We start from the raw sequence: 17,184 nt of genomic DNA, 5'->3' as shown, positions 1-17,184 counted from the left end.
AGTTATTTCCTTTTTGCTTGCTTTCTTCTTTGGATTCTTTGAATTAGAATTGTTAATAGGCCAGATGAATCTGTCTAAGTGGAATCCTTCAAAGCTGAGTGAACGATATGTCCCCAGAGAAATTATCTTACTGGGATATGATCTGAGTTTATGCCAAAGGCCTGTTTAAAGGTTCAAGATGACTAAGGACTTCTTCAGACTGGAGTTTTAACAGTCTTAAATATGCTTTTTTTTCTCTTTATTATGGCTGAAGAATGATGATGGAAATTCAGATTTTATAAAGTTAATCATATTTCTAGATATAAAACAACTTAATTTACCACCTTCAACAAACTATACTTATATTGATATGGCACCAAGGCAAAATAAGTAGCATAAATTTGTGTAATTTAGCTTAATCTTTGCTTACTTTAGAAATACTTATTGTTTTTCTAAGAGGTAATATCTTATTGGTACAGAATATTTCAGATTTACTTTTATAGCCATGTATAAGAGAAATTCTAGCTCTATTGGTACTATCATCATTGATTAAGATATGAAAATTTTATGATGCAGCCTTAGAACTCAAGGTGAACGTTTTCAATTTTAGATTTTTTAGCTGGTCTGCTAATGCTGAAGTCATTCTACTTGAGGTATATAGTAAAGTTCTCAGTGGAGGATTTCTTGTTCTGACTAGTTCAAAGAAGATGGGTATAAATAAACTCTTATTTGTACATCTGTCTCTTTTCTTTTTCTTTCTTCCAATGAGAGAATACCTGAACCCAACAAGTAATGTCTATTCAGGCTCTGAATAAGCTAGACAGTAACTCCTGGAAACTACATTATTTATGAAGCTTGGAAATTGTAGCCCCAGTTATTATAGTATCGTACTCCATTCATAGTCACAAGTGTTATAAGACAGATACTTAAAGAGATTAGAAAGTGCTCTCTTTGGTAGCACTATACTAAAATTGGAACAATACAGACATTAGCTTGTCCTGTATGTAAGGATGATACACAAATTTGTGAAGCAGTCCATATTTTATCCTAATATCTGTGGATGGGGAAACAGGCTCTGTAAGTGAAGTGATTTACCTCCTCAAGGTCCTCAAGGACCCATCCCTAATTCCACCGCCTCCTCCAAAAAAAAAAAAAAAAACAAAAACGATAGAGAGAGAGAGGAAGATTAGGTAAACAATATTATTTATAGATCAATTCCAAAGTTTTTCATTTAGAAAACAGCATTTTGGAAAAAGTGATCTGAATGTAGTCCTATTTGATTTTTTTTATATAAATTAAAATTTTCCCATAGAAAAATAGTTAAGGGCATATTTTGGATATAATATAAATTTTGCTTTTGTAATTAAGCCTTGTATCTCAATAAGGGTTATACTATAGAAAAATACTTTAAAAAAATCTCTCATAAATAAAGTATATAAAGATATGGGAGAGAACTGTAATCAGTGTGTAGAAATATTGGAAATATGTTATACCAGATAAAAACAATGCTAATCTGATCTATATTTTTCATTGTGATTTTGTTTAGAAATAACCATAGAGGATTATGAAATTAATTTTAAATAGAAATTGAATATAGAAATTTTTGATAGAAGTGGGTTAAAATCCAATCAGAAACACCAATGCTATTTTTTTCTCTTTATGTCCACAAATTTGAAATATTTTTATGAATTGTGAAAATCCTTTAGAAAATTCTGTGTGTTTCTTTTTATTTGGTACCTTTATAATTTTGAACAAATCTGAAGTTAACCCACTGTCAATTCTATATTTTTGAGCATTGTGTTTTCAGGAGCCCGAAGTGTAAAGGCTAATTTTCAACTTGTTAGAAGAGATCATAGTCTTTCATTTTTTTATCAAACCGTGTGTGATGGTGGGACCACTATTTTCTGTACCCCTTCTGTCTTTCCAGTTTGTCTCTGTTTTGTTTCTCTTGTTTCAACCAAACATCCAATAAAAATTTTGAAAAAAGGGAACAGGCTTATTTGAAGGTTTTCTGTGCTGATCCTTTAAGAGAAAGGACTTTTGTGTAAAACAAATGATTAATTTGTCATTTTTCATAAAAATTGCCATTTTCAACCACATATTTTATCTTTAAAATGCACTTTCTCTGTTATTACCTAAGGTTTTAGTTAAGTTTAAATAGGTAAAATTAAATGCATATTTTATGCCAGAACACCTTTTTCCAAGGTTAGTGTTACAAAACCAAATAAGTTATAATAAAGACATTGATTCATATTATTGATTCTTCTCATCATTCACTGAGTTTGTAGTAGTGTCAAAGAAACAGTTATATAGGATGAGGGCTATTGGAGTCTAAATAGCATGTCAAATGGACATGGGATAGATATGTATATTAAATATACACAGCTTTCCCATCTGGCTCTTAAGTCCCTTCTAACATTAAACTTCTCAGCAAAACTTATTGTATGCACTGAGTGAAATATTATTTGAAAAAATATTGTAACTGTTACCTTTAAATTTGCATACATTTTCTTGTATTGTGAATGTTGATATTAAATATTTGGTAAATTTCTATACTTAACATCAGTTTTTCAATTTTTGATCAAAGCAAGTAGTTTAATTCTTTGTGATTTTTAAAGAGATTTTTAAAATATAATATGAAACTATTTTTGGAAATTATGGAGCACAGTGTATGTTTCTCACCTATTTATATAGCCAGTGATTCATACAAAATGAATTTTTTTAATTTTAATTTTTATTTAACTTATTTTTTAAAATTTACATCCAAGTTAGTTAGCATGTAGTGCAACAAAGATTTCAGGAGTAGATTCCTTAATGCCCCTTACCCATTTAGCCCATCCCCCTCCACTACCCCTCCAGTAACCCTGTGTTTGTTCTCCATATTTAAGAGTCTCTTCTGTTTTGTCCCCCTCCCTGTTTTTATATTATTTTTATTTCCCTTCCCTTATGTTCATCTGTTTTTTCTCTTAAAGTCCTCATATGAGTGAAGTCATATTATTTTTGTCTTTCTCTGACTAATTTCACTCAGCATAATACCCTCCAGTTCCATCCATGTAGTTGCAAATGGCAAGATTTCATTCTTTTTGATTGCTGAGTAATACTCCATTGGACACACACACACACACACACACACACACACACACACCATATTTTCTTTATCCATTCATCCATCGATGGACATTTGAGCTCTTTCCATACTTTAGCTATTGTCGACACTGCTGGTATAAACATTGGGGTGCATGAGTCCTTCAAAACAGCATACCTATATTCCTTGGATAAATACCTAGTAGTGCAATTGCTGGGTTGTAGGGGAGTTCTATTTTTAGTTTTTTGAGGAACCTCCATACTGTTTTCCAGAGTGGCTGTACCAGTTTGCATTCCCACCAGCAGTGCAAAAGAGATCCTCTATCTCTGCATCCTTGCCAACATCTATTGTTGCCTGAGTTGTTAATGTTAGCCATTCTGACAGGTGTGAGGTGGTATCTCATTGTGGTTTTGATTTGTATTTCCCTGATGATGAGTTATATTGAGCATTTTTTCTTGTGTTGGTTGGCCATTTTGATGTCTTTGGAGAGGTGCCCATTCATGTCTTTTGCCCATTTTTTCACTGGATTATTCGTTTTTTCGGTGTTGAGTTTGGTAAGTGCTTTATAGATTTTGGATACTAACCCTTTATCTGATATGTCATTCGCAAATATCTTTTCCCATTCCGTTGGTTGCCTTTTAGTTTTGCTGATTGTTTCCTTTGCTGTGCAGAAGCTTTTTATTTTGATGAGGTCCCAATAGTTCATTTTTGCTTTTGTTTCCCTTGCCTCTGGAGATGTGTTGAGTAAGAAGTTGCTGTTACTAAGGTCAAAGAGGTTTTTGCCTGCTTTCTCCTCAAAGATGTTGATGGCTTCCTGTCTTACATTTAGGTCTTTCATCCATTTTGAGTTTATTTTTGTGTATGGGGTAAGAAAGTGGTCCAGGTTCATTTTTATGCCTGTCGTTGTCCAGTTTTCCCAGCACCACTTGCTGAAGAGACTGTCTTTATTCCATTGGATATTCTTTCCTGCTTTGTCAAAGATTAGTTGGCCATATGTTTCTGGGTCCATTTCTTTTTTCCAAGAAAAAAAAAAAGTACTTCTTTTGTGCCAGTACTACACTGTCTTGATTATTACAACTTTGTAATATAGCTTGCAGTCCGGGGTGGTGATGCCTCCTGCTTTGGTTTTCTTTTTCAAGATTGCTTTGGCTATTTGGGGACTTTTCTGGTTCCATATAAATATTAGGATTGTTTATTCTAGCTCTGTGAAGAATACTGCTGTTATTGTGATAGGGATTGTATTGAATATGTAGATTGCTTTGAGTAATATTGACATTTTAATAATATTTGTTCTTCCTTTCCAGGAGCATGGAATCTTTTTCCATTTTTTTGTGTCTTCTTCAATTTCTTTTATAAGCTTTCTATAGTTTTCAATGTATAGGTTTTTCACTTCTTTGGTTAGATTTATTCCTAGGTATTTTATGGTTTTGGGGGCAATTGTAAATGGGATCGATTCCTTGATTTTCTGTTGCTTCATTATTGGTATATAGGAATGCAACCTATTTCTGTGCATGGATTTTATATCCTGCCACTTTGCTGAATGCATGGATCAGTTGTAGCAGTTTTTGGTAGAATCTTTTGGGTTTTCCATATAGAGTATCATGTCATCTGTGAAGAGTGAAAGTTTGGCCTCCTCCTGTCCAATTTGGATGCCTACAAAATGAAATTTAAAAGTGAATAAATAAGGGACCACCGATTTAAAAATCCTAGCCATATGGGAGATTTCATTTTCTTACTGCCATTTGTTTCCTTTGAATTGGTAGTCACTTGTCCTTATATGAGATGAAAATCACACCCTTGTCCTCATACTTTGATTACTGAATCTTAGTTCTCAATGAATGAATTGTTCTTGCCACTGAACTCCAGGCCTGGGGCAGTTAAGTTTTCTTGGTCTTTAGCCTAAGGAAATATGACCCTCTCTGGGAGTACTTCCCATCTGCACACATAAAAGGGCTCTGTCTTTAACCATTACAATAGCTTTCTGCTTTCCTTTAAGAAATATTTTGTAAATCAAGAAAGCTTCTGTGACGTGCTCTTTAATCTCTATTTGCTTGTCCCTATTCTTTTTATTTCAAAGTTTTCAAAGTTTAATTAGGAATTCTAACATTTCACAAGTTGAAGGAAATAAAATGTTTGACTAATATAAGTCAGAACCCAACAATGTAAGACCAAATACACCTGCAAACATCAATCTATTATTTCCTTCAACAGTGCTGAATTTTATGACTATTTACAATGGAGGGATTATACTTGGGATTATTTTATCTTTATAGTTAATCTAAAATGAAGCAATGGTGCACTTTGTACTCTTTTTATAAACTATTTTTTGCATTGTTTTACAATATTCGTTAATATTTAGTATCAAATCATACTGACCTAAGGTCCTAAGTATTGATCACTATATAAAACAGCTGCTAGTTGACCTGTTTGGCCCTTTGCTCAGTTGGCTACAGCATATAATGCAAACATAAAGGGCCACAACTTTGTGTGTGATTTCTATATAGCTGAAGTTAGCCCTGTACTCACTAAAAAAGAACTCAGTATCTATCTGATCATTGTCTTTCATATACTACTGGTTACATATTAAGCTAACCAGATAAATAAATACATTTGATAATGGAGCATGTTTTTTATTCCAGTTTATTCTATAGTAGAAGTGCATATTTATCTGTCTCCATTTTTTGGCTAAAGACTTTGTGAAGTAACTGATATCATTCAAAATATACATTTTATTTTTCAAATAAAGGTAACTTTTTTCAACTATAGTATGTTAAAACTCTGCTTCTTTTCATATACTATTTTCTGTCAAATACATTCAATCATGTAACATTTTTGTAAGTGATGAGAAAAGGAGGGGATTTCTAGCAAAATTTTTTATAGCAAATTATGTACGTGATCATTTTAAAGGTTAAAGTGTTGGTTTTTTTTTAATCGAAACCTATGTTTTAATTTATTGTGGCATGTAGCCTCACAACTGCCTAAGCCTTATGAAAAAAAAAAAACTCACTGCTTTCTGTTTACACTTGGGTGCTTTACTATTTAGCTAAAATTGATGATATTATCAAAAATATTTTCAGTTGTACAGGTCTCAAGAACAAGGAGGAGGTTTAATAAAACAGAGGCTTAGATTCTGCTTAAACACCCTGTCTTCCATGCTAATCTCCTATTTACCATGATCCATTACGAATATTTAATGGTAGGCAGCATGCAGACCAGAATTAAAGAACATATGGGTACAGTTATCCTGGTTAAAATGGCCAACGTGCCTTGTATTGTGTATGGAAGATAACAGGACAGGTGGTAATCCATCTTCACAGAGTGGAGACAGCTGGTATTTTCCGTAAGCTGAAGCAGTCTTTTTCAATGTAGTCTCACCTCGCAGCTGATATGTTGCTTATTAGTATAATTCAAAACACACATCGATGTTAAGGAGCATTCTGGCTTTCTGGCCAGTACAAAAGGTACCCTGTGGGTCAGGCATAAGTGAAAACAAACAAGCTATATATTTTAATTTTTGAAATTGAAAAATTTAAGCTTCAATTTAATTCAGTTGTGTTTTTTTTTTAAATGTAAAATAAAGAGTATCTTTAACTAGGTTCTCCTGTAAAATATTTTTCCTTTGAACTAGGTAAGAGAACTCTCTTCCCAGTGTTTCATATCCTCCAAAATTATGAAGTGTTCAGGGAAAAATGTTAAATTCATGCCATCAAGAGATATTTGTGAAAAGTCATTTTTTAAAAAGTTATTTACCTCCTATCATTTCTTATATTATTGAAAGAATTATTGGACATATATTGGAATCATAATAGTCGAATCAGTATCTGTTCAGAAATTATTGTATAACATTTTTGTTTCCTTCCTGTTACTGAGCGTGAAGAAGAAATCAAGTGTGTTGGATTCCTGGCATATTGAGAACTGTAGTTCCGTGTTGCTTACAGTCCATTTCAGATTCCAATTACCCCTTTCAGATACTGTAAAAAATTTGACAGGGCCTTCAATTGTAATGGCCATATCAATTGATTTAGTCTGTCTCAAAATTCCCCAAAGGCAAGCTCAGGTTAAAGGTCGGGTTACTGGTGCATGACTCTCGTACTCATTTTAGTAAGATCAGGATCAGAAGTTTCCAGTAGCACACTGGGCATTAGTTTAATCTCTGTGTCCAAGTATTGCACAGTCAGTATCACTAATACAGTCTCTATCTGTAGAGGAGGTAAGAGTGTTCACAAAATAACTGAATGAAATATGATAGGAGGGTTCAGCACATACATTCAATTCTTATTTATCAAAAGTGAATACTCTTTAATCACTCAATTTTCAGGTTAGTGAATTTTGTGTCTTGTGCTCTTATATATCAATTTAATAAAAATATATGTAACTGTGCTCCATAAAAGTAGACTTCAAAACTACAGACATAAAATCAATAGTTATTTCCCAGACACTGGATTTCAGAACGTCTCCAAGTATGGGTTTACTTATCCATTATTTCCTTTAAGTTCTTTCATGTCTGTAGTTCTGTGTTTTCTGATGGTAAACTTCTTTTATTTACATGCTTTTGCAATGGTTGGGATTATTTAGTGCACTGACAAGCTGATTGATCTCTGACCTAACTTTCTCCCTGGGGTGTGATTTAAGTGTAGAACAGCAGTTCTCAAACTTGAGCGTGCATCAGATCGTCTGGATGGCTTGTTCAAACCTGGCTTGCTGGGTTAGCAGATACTCTGATTTAGTAGGTCTGGGGTTGGGCCTGAGAATTTGCATTCTTGACAAGTTCCCAGGTGTTGCTGATGAAGCTGGTTCAGAGACCGCACATGGAGAACTTCTGCTCTATAAAATACTTTGTAAATGTTGCCTTCAGCCTGTTTCAGTTAGTTGACACCTTTCAAAATACGGTCTCAACTGTAATGAAGAAATTACCCACAGGAATACCTAGAATGTTTGCCATAGCATGTGACCAAACCATTGTAAAAACATTTGCTTGGTTGACTTGGGAGGGGCACTTATGGAAACTACCAGTATTTCCTCCCACCTGTCATTTCTCTCTTCTCCCCATTTCTGTGTGTCCTAATCCTCTTCTTTCACACTGGAGTTTTCTTCAAGATTTCCTTAATGTTTGACTCTTATCAGCTATCTTATGAATTAGGTAATGGCATTTCCTATTCTCATTGATCTCTTCTAGGAGTTGAATAGGCTTTGGTATTGGTGGGATTGGAAAGAGCGAAACTTTCTCCTGCTTCCTTGGGATAAATGCTACAAAAGTGCCATTCCTTAGGTGAATGTAGGTCTGATTTGAAGTGATCCTTTACTGAGGAGTAAAAAGAAAGCTTAACACACACACACACACACACACACACACACACACACACACACAGACATTTTCATGTATAATGCATATACACTGTAAATATGTGACATTTTTGAAATATATAAAATGACTTGAAATTTCAATTTAATGAAGACTTTATTTTATAGGACTATGAACAATCCTTTGTAAACATAAACACACCATTGACTGTCTAATACATTAAAGATCATTTACTTTTATGTGCAAAGTACTATTCCTCATTTGTTCTCTCATTCAAAATAAAAAAAGTCCTTTAATATTAAGTAATATAATAGTAAGGCTCAGGAGTATTTAGATACTCGTATTTTCTCTTCCTCATGTCTTTATGAAACAATACTGTGGATGTCTAACTTTACTTAAATTTTGGAGAGTCTCAGGGTCATGTAATCTTATTTTATTGTGGTATCATCAGCTTTTATAGTTGAAAGTATAGTATACCTAATGATTAAGCAGCAATGATTATTGATAGCTATTAAAACTACTGTAAAAATTATTTTAATTGCATAATGCCTGATATTAACATTAAGTAGCTATTTACCAAAATTCACTGATGGTCTAAGAACATGACTAGGTTTTTCTCTTGGAATTGCTCTTTTATCCTTGGAAGATCATTGATGAAAATACCAAATGAATACCTTCTTTCAGGAAAAAAAAAGAAATAAGAATAGCAATTTATTAATGTTCAGTTTGAGGACTTATTGAATTTATTAGTAGACCAGAATATTGACAACAACAAATAAATTTTTTGCTGCCAGGAAGTCAAACTATGAGTTTTCTTGGTGAACATGTAATTAGAGAAGAGATGTCTGTTAGTCTTAAGACACTTCATTGGGTTTAATATATGTACCTCTTACCTCCTAGAGGAATAACTTTTGTGTTGGCTACTCTTGGGCAAAACTCTCCTCTTTTTAATAGCGTGGAACTTACATTGGCTACATTTTGCTTTGTGAACCAAGTAAATAGATACTTCTAAACAGCATGAAACTTACAACTCAATCCTTTGTGTGAACAGGAAAATGATTGTATTTTATATATATGATAATTTTCAGTTTGATTTTTTGAGCAATTTCAAAGTTAATGTGAATGTAGTTTTTTGTTTGTTTAATGAAGAATGTCATCTATAGTTCTAGTATATATGGGCTAACTAGAAATTAACTTCACAGGGCATTAGTAAACTGTAGGTAGAGATACTCATGCTAAACATGTTTCCTGTCCTGAAATGGCAGAGTTACCGTAAGTCACCATTATGAGGAGAAGCATAGATCTTTCTGCATTACCACCTATATCCCTGTAATTTAAAACGTTTTTGTAATTAAAATAAATCTTTAAATTGTTTTAAGCTTCATGTTTATATTTTTGGGTTTTAGCACTCATTTTTAGTAAAATTCTAAGATTGCTTTTTAGAGTAGGGTATGGAATGTATCTTACATTTTTATTGTATCTATGTTGAAGGGCTGACCAAAAAAGTCTGTTGGAAGGATTTTAGCAAGCTCTAGAGTGTACTTTAATGTTCAGTACAGCTCGTGCGTGCTTTTCATCTGTGAAAGAGAAACTGTCCTCACATTGCAGCAGTAGGCACTTTGAGTGCCCCTAGCCCCTTGGTACAGTGAAGCTTAAGGTTAACTAATGGCATAAGGGAGGCAATAATGTCTGACTTTCCGAAGGGGAGAGATTTGCACAGCATGTGATTCTAATGAGCTCAGACAGCGGTCAAGAAAAAAAGAACCACAATTAGTACCAAATAGAGTAGTTTTTCTACTCATGACCAGCATTTAATATATTCATTTTAAATGGCAACTCAGAATTATTGGTAAACTCCATTATATATGTAGTCATCACTTACAAGCTCTGTGTTTTGCAAAATTGCATATTTACCACACAGCACAAGTCTCTGATGACACTGATGTTTAGCAATTACCTTACTTTCAGAACTGAACCCTCTGATCACCAGATATAGTAGGAAATAGCTAGTTTTTTTGATGGTAAGTTATGTTGGTAAAAGTCAAATTTTCATTAGAACTACATACACATAAATTGAATACGGGACCATTCTGAATTTGATTAATGGTTGCAGCATGGCATGATAATTTATTTATCATTATTATTTTTTTGCAGCATGGCATGATAAAGAGCAATGATAGAAATTAATTTTTACTGAATATTCATTAAGTTACAAATATCTTCACTGCTGTACTCTTTCGTTAATGCAAACTAGCTAAAGTTAGTGGTCTCAAAATTTTAAGAAAAATGTTTTAAATTATTTCAGTTTTTAAAATAAAATTTGCTATTTTAGAATCTCTTGTTCCATTTTATCCTCACTACATTCTCATTGAAGTCACATAAATTCATAAAGTCACTTTTGTATGCATCTTTTTTTATGAAACAAAGTCAAAATGCTTAGAAATTTTAATTTTTATTGTATTTAAGTGACAGGAATTGCTTTCTTTTAAAAAAAAAAAGCTCTTACTATTACAGTTTAAAAATTAGGCTTCTTTCTTTTTCAATATTTTCTATTACCTACTTCCCACCCACCCACCCTCATACCCAGGTCATAAAATAAAAGCCCTGAGCTGAGACCTGATATTATTTTCTACCAGTCATGGACTTTTAACTATCAAACTTGTCAAGAACAGACTGCAGAAATGAAGGAATAAAAGAGAATAACATGAATTTTATCAGACTGTTCTTCACAAGTGCAGATTTGTTTTCTTCTCTTTTTTTCCTACTCTGTGTGAATTGCTGTCCCTTGTATGTAAATGTGACTAGGACCACCACCTATGGTTATGTAGTTTGTTTACAGTGAAAGATCAGTCTGGCCTGGGGAGCAATAGAGGCTCTCCAGTGGACTCCCTACTACTCTCTAAGCCGAGTTTGTAAGGCTGGGTCCTCAGGAGGGCCTCTTTTTTAATCTGTACAAATCTACTGCTATGGAGTAACTAAAGTCTTGAATCTTTTTATAAGGTTCTTTGTACAGTTGCTACATCTTTCTTTGTCCCTGTGCTAAATCCATTCATTCATACTTTCTTCAGAGTTTTGTTTTGTTTTTTTCATAGCTGATTCTCAAAGTTTGGTCCAGAGATCTGCTTAGGGAGTCCCCGATGTCAAAATCATGCATAGTAAAAGATTCATTCAAAGGTCAAGACAAAACAATGTATTTTAATTTAATAGATTATAAAAAGTTCCTTGGTGTATCTTCAGATTCTACATTGCCACTAACACTTAAGGGAACCACTCCACGTTGACTCGTGGTGCAGTATGAAAGCAGAACAGCCACAATTGTTTGAAAAGGGTATTAAGATCCCTTTCTACCTTGATGTCTTTGTGAGGCTTAATTTTCTTCATGTGTTTCAACAAAATAATGTATTGCAACAGACCGCATGCAGAAACAGATAGAAGAATCCAGCTGTTTACTCATTAAACTAGACATTTAAAAAAACCTGTAAAAATGTAAAACAGTGCTGTTCTCTTCACTGTATTTGTCTGGGAGAATATAGTTTTCTTGGAAATGTTATTTATGTTTACATTTAACAAGGTTATCTTTATTTTCAAGTAAGTTAGTAAGTATTTAAAATTTTTCTCCATTTGAGTTTCTAACATAAATGCATCAATGGATGAAATTCCCATAAATAACAACACTTTGGGGTCCTCAATAATTTTTAAGTGTACAAAAGGCTCCTGACACCAGATCATTTGAGAACAGCTGCTTTAAGATATGAGAATGTCTAACGTTCCTTTGTTAGCAATAATAGTGATGTTCCAAGTATTGGACTGAATGTGCACATACACATTTGGTGCAGGAGAATTGCTTATCTTAGGAAAAAGAAGTTCAACCCTCCTGTTTTTCAAGGATCACTTCAGTTTTCACATTTGATTCATCTTGAGCCAGCCTACAGGTGCAGATGTGTTGACTCAACTCAGCAAACATGGAGAGAAGCTGATCATAAAGGCCAAGTCCGTTGCTGTCAGGATGGTTTTAATTAATAGTAAGACACTATTGGTCCCATTTTGTGTGCACTTCAAAATGTTAGTTGTCCATTGAGATGGCTCACAGATGAGGCACTACTTGAGTGTAGCTGAAATGCAGCTGTGACATATGCTTTTTAAAGAAGCCAGGAGAGAGGGGTTCGGGGCAAGCGATTCTGTGTGAATTGGGAACTATTTTATGAGCGATGTTGGACAGCTGGTCTGTTCATAATGATTGTCAGAGAAAACCTAATATGGCAGGAAGGACCTCAGGATTCAAGAATAAGCATGTCTTGTTAGTGTGACCTAAGTAATATATATCTAAAACAAAACAGAGGAACAAACAAAAAACAGAACCAAAACAAAGCAAAAAGCCTCCCTTCCACATTTATACAACTTTTGCACTTTGATTAGACTTACGTTGATTTGTTCAAGAATCATACCTAGTCTTGACAGTTATGCAGTTAGCTGTAGAAGGCAATCTATCATGGTGGTGAAAGGTCTGAAGTCAGTCAGACATACTCAAATCCTAATCCTGCCTCCAACCCTTACTGTGTGTGAGTGTTGGCAAGTTGTCTTAATTCACCAGGGCTCAGTCTCTTCGTCTAAAAATGAGTAATAGTACTTCTCTTGAAGATTTATGTGAGTATTAAAACACAGTTAAGTGTGAAATATAGTACCTTTTCTGTAGTGAGTGCATCTGTGCGTGTTCTCTCTCTCTGTTCTTCCCACTCGTCCTGCCCCAGGTATTACTCACTCAGCTATCAATTTGTTTAGAGCTAGCTAGCAACAACAGAGTTTGAATGTTTGAGATCTCTTTTTCTCTCTCGCTCATCCCCTCCTACCCTGCCCTGTATAAATATCCCCGTGTTGCCTTAGATTCCAGAGGTATTGCATATGAAGGCAGAAACAAAAGGGTTCGTGTAGTGGCTACCCAGCCATTTTCAGGGGAAGTAAAAATAGCCCCTTAGGGCTCCGTAGACAGAAGTATTGACGTCAAGTTAGGTTAATTCATAATTAGTGACAAAGCATAATCTCTCATACTTTGATAATTTTAGTTTAAACAGAAACTTGGGTTCATCCTGCATCATCCTTATGCTTTAATTGATTTTAAATGTGGCAGAAGCAACTTAGAGAAATATACAGAAAGAAGACCCCAGTGATTCCTCAGTTGAAAAGAATGGGGTTGGGTTTCCTTGAAAGCAAATTTGAGATACAGTTACTGTTATGATAAGGGATCATTTATATTAGTTTATTAATTGAAAGAATGAGTTGGTGAACTAATAGAGATGACATTTACATAAAATAGAAATTCTTCTATTAATTGTTATGGTCCACTGTTTTGCTGGATTCTGGTAAGAGGTGAGCAGGAAGACGTGTTCATGAGTCTGTGTTTGTGTCAATATGTGTGCACACAGGGCCGTACTACTTAAGTTCTCTTGGATGGTTTTCGTTTTCCCACTTGCTCCAACATTTACTAAGAGCATGTCATTCCTAGTTACTTTGGGAGCTTATTTATCCAGCTCCAATTCCTTATGGATATAAATAAAATTTGGGGAAAGGATAAGGGTGAGTTATTGATGTTTGGGGACTTTTGTTTGCTTGTTTTTTGCCCCAGTTACAACTTTGCCAGGGATAGAGTCTTAGGAGCTAGAAGAAAAATTGAAGTTTGGTCTCAGTGTAGTAAGTTGCTTGATATCCTTGCTATGAGGAATACTTAAAACATTAATGTCATAGTGCATAAAAGTTTATTAAATGGTTTATATGTTCTGTTCAGTATTGATAATTAATAATATCAGCACTTGAGAATGTTTAGAAAGTGAAGTTAAACCTCCTGAACAGATTTATAGTCATTAGGAATGAGATATATATGTATATATGTGTGTGTATATAATGTATATATACACTAATAATAATTATAGTCCTCTAACCAATATAATTATATTCACATCACCTTATATTATTGAGTACTCTGTGTCAGGCCCTGTTATGAGTGCTTCATATGGGATCACCATTATTTCATAAAACAATCCTCTGAGGTAAATAAAATTGCTTCCGTGTTATAGATGAGGTGTAAGTACCCTCAGCATGATTGTTAACTTAGCCACAAATCACATAATTGGTAAATGACAGAACCCGAATTTCAACAAAGACAGTCTAGCCTCTTCTCTCCTATTTAATTATTTTATTATATGGTCTAAGATAACCAAGTGTCATGGCAAGACAGACTTCTAACCTTTTGTTTTTTTTTTAAATTGCCTCATTTTAAGAAATATATATTTGCTTATTTTGCACTTTTTTTTTTAAGTGGAAGCTCACACAAGTGTGGTGTCAGATTTTTCTCCTTCTCTCAGATGTTTTATATGAAATATCCCTTTGAAGTTAAGCTGGAAGGCAGGTGTTGGGGATGGGGTGTTGCGGGACAAAACTTCCAAAAGTAAAATTGACATTTGGAGAACGTATTTGTTTAGTAGCTAACACTTTCTGTTGGCTAAATTGAAAAACCATAATATTTATCGTTATGATGAGTGTGGGATTTGAAGTTACAAAAGAGAATTCAAAAGAATGTACTTCAATGAAGATTATGTTAATATAAAGTGACACATTCATTATATTAATGATTTTTACTTATTTATTTGTATATAATGTGTTCTGTTTCTGTTTGCCCCATCCCTTTCTGGTGAGAGGAATTGTTGAACCCTGAATATATAAATGAGCAATTTTCAAAATCATTTTATACTTGACCATAATTACATTTTCTTTTTTTCTTTTAGTTTTTTTTAATGTTTATTTATTTTTGAGAGAGAGAGAGAGAGAGAGAGAGAGACAGAAACACCACAAGCGGGGAAGGGGCAGAGAGAAAGAGAGACACAGAATGTGAAGCAGGCTCCAGGCTCTGAGCTGTCAGCATAGAGCCCAACGCGGGGCTCAAACTCATGAACCGTGAGATCATGACCTGAGCTGAAGTCGGACTGTTCACCGACTGAGTCACCCAGGCACCCCAAATAATTACATTTTTCTGTGCCTGGGAAGTTTTTTAAAAGAAAATTAACTATAGGAAAAATAAACTCTATAGCTTGGAGTTTGGAGACTGTATGAGAAAATGTGTCTGTACCAATATATCTATAGATAGGTAGATAGATAGATAGATAGATAGATAGATAGATAGATAGATAGAGTTTATATTTTTCCCTTTGATAGAAATTTTATATTATTTGCCTTCTTAAGTAAACACAAAATGAAAATTTTATCACATAAAAAGTTATTATTTGTGTCCTGAAGCCAGCAAAGGATAAAGCAAAAGAAATCAGTTTAGATTTTAGAAATCCTTATCACTTAATATTTGCAAAATCAGAAAGGAATTTATTTTCTATGAAGATAGTATTGTGGTTAAGGGAATTCTTTCACTCTAGGGTTTCCTGGGTGGCTCAGTCAGTTAAGTGTCCTACTTCAGCTCAGGTCATGATCTCACAGTTCGTGGTTCGAACCGGCATTGGGCCCTGTGCTGACAGCTCAGAGTCTGGAGCCTGCTTCGGATTCTGTGTCTCCCTCTTTCTCTGCCCCTCCTCTGCTCATGCTCTGTCTCCTTCTCAAAAATAAACATTAAAAATTTAAAAAAAAAGAATTCTTTCACCTAAAATAGAGCTTAAAATTCTTTGATTTCAAATATTATTTGCATGTTTAATATAGCTCCACTTCACCATGTTTGATGCATTTTATCTCACTTATTTAAGGCTTTTTATAAAATTCTAACTATTTATTTCATTGAGCATAGAAAATATTTGACCCTTATAATAGCTTTGAAAGTCATCAAAGATGCCAGAATATCAGGTGGTCATGGATTAGTAGGACTAAGTGATTGCTTGAGTTCTATTGCTTTCTAGGCTGGTATTTATCAAGGATTCTAGAATGTAGATGGACTTAAGAGTCTATATATAAGAAAATAAGCTGTAATTTTTTGGAGAGAACTATAAAGGGCACTTATATTTCATCAAACCAATTTTTCTCTCCCCCTAGCAGTAAATGACAAAAAGAAAACAATGGAAAAAGTGGCCACTGTAATGGAAAGATGGGCAATCACAAATGTTATTAGTGTAGACATTTGATGGGGTCTAATCTACCTATGGAATACTGTATTCTGTCAGGAAAAGAGAGCTAATGCATCTTCTAAATATCAAAAGACAGGAGCCAATTTATGCCTGTCAGGCCTCACTTTTCACAGATTTAAATCATTCCTGCTAGAGAAAGATACATTACTCCATTGTAGTCAAATTTCTCTCTTGATTTTAGTCAAAAATAATTTTAAAAGCTTTCTGACAATTTGAAAGAGCATTTTAAAATAAATGGCATTATTAAAAAAATCCCTACTGGATACCAGAAATTATCTATAATTAGTAGTAAGTTTTAATATTTTACATTGCTTCTCTTTTATATTTACTATATTTTAAAGTAAAATTTCTTCAAGGCATATTCCCATCCATTATTTTTTTTTCTTTGTAAATGTTGAAGAGTTGTATAAAACTTTCACTGTCTTTGAGTGAACTTTACATTATTACTTTTGTTGGCTGAATGAAAGTAAGTCCCTGATGATATTCCATTGGTTAATTAACTTCCTAATATTTTCAGGTGTGGCATCTGCTGTGTTCTTGGTTGTCATGGCATAATGAAATTGTGGGCTGGAAGACATGAATGTGGGTATCTCCCCTACCCATTATATTTTTTATGCAAGCAATATATCCTAGTTACTTCAGGTCAGCATGACATTGTGTGCAAAATTGCATACTGCATCGGACCAGATGAGACATTGCCATACATT

General features: G+C 33.9%; 1 protein-coding gene and 1 non-coding gene across 11 annotated transcripts in view; both read left to right on the top strand.

Annotated features, from left to right (window-relative positions):
- The window catches only part of ROBO1 (roundabout guidance receptor 1), a 1,129,831-nt gene that overhangs the window by 825,174 nt on the left and 287,473 nt on the right, over nt 1–17,184 (top strand). The gene's annotated exons all lie outside the window — the stretch shown is intronic.
- LOC111556411 lies at nt 923–1,024 on the top strand. Its single transcript, XR_002735893.1, has one exon. It is a non-coding gene; the product is annotated as a U6 spliceosomal RNA (small nuclear RNA).

The sequence above is a fragment of the Felis catus genome, chromosome C2 (genome assembly GCF_018350175.1).
Source record: "Felis catus isolate Fca126 chromosome C2, F.catus_Fca126_mat1.0, whole genome shotgun sequence".
NCBI classification, from domain to species: domain Eukaryota; kingdom Metazoa; phylum Chordata; class Mammalia; order Carnivora; family Felidae; genus Felis; species Felis catus.
Note: the sequence above shows the minus strand (reverse complement) of the source record. Positions and strands in the feature narration are given on the sequence as shown.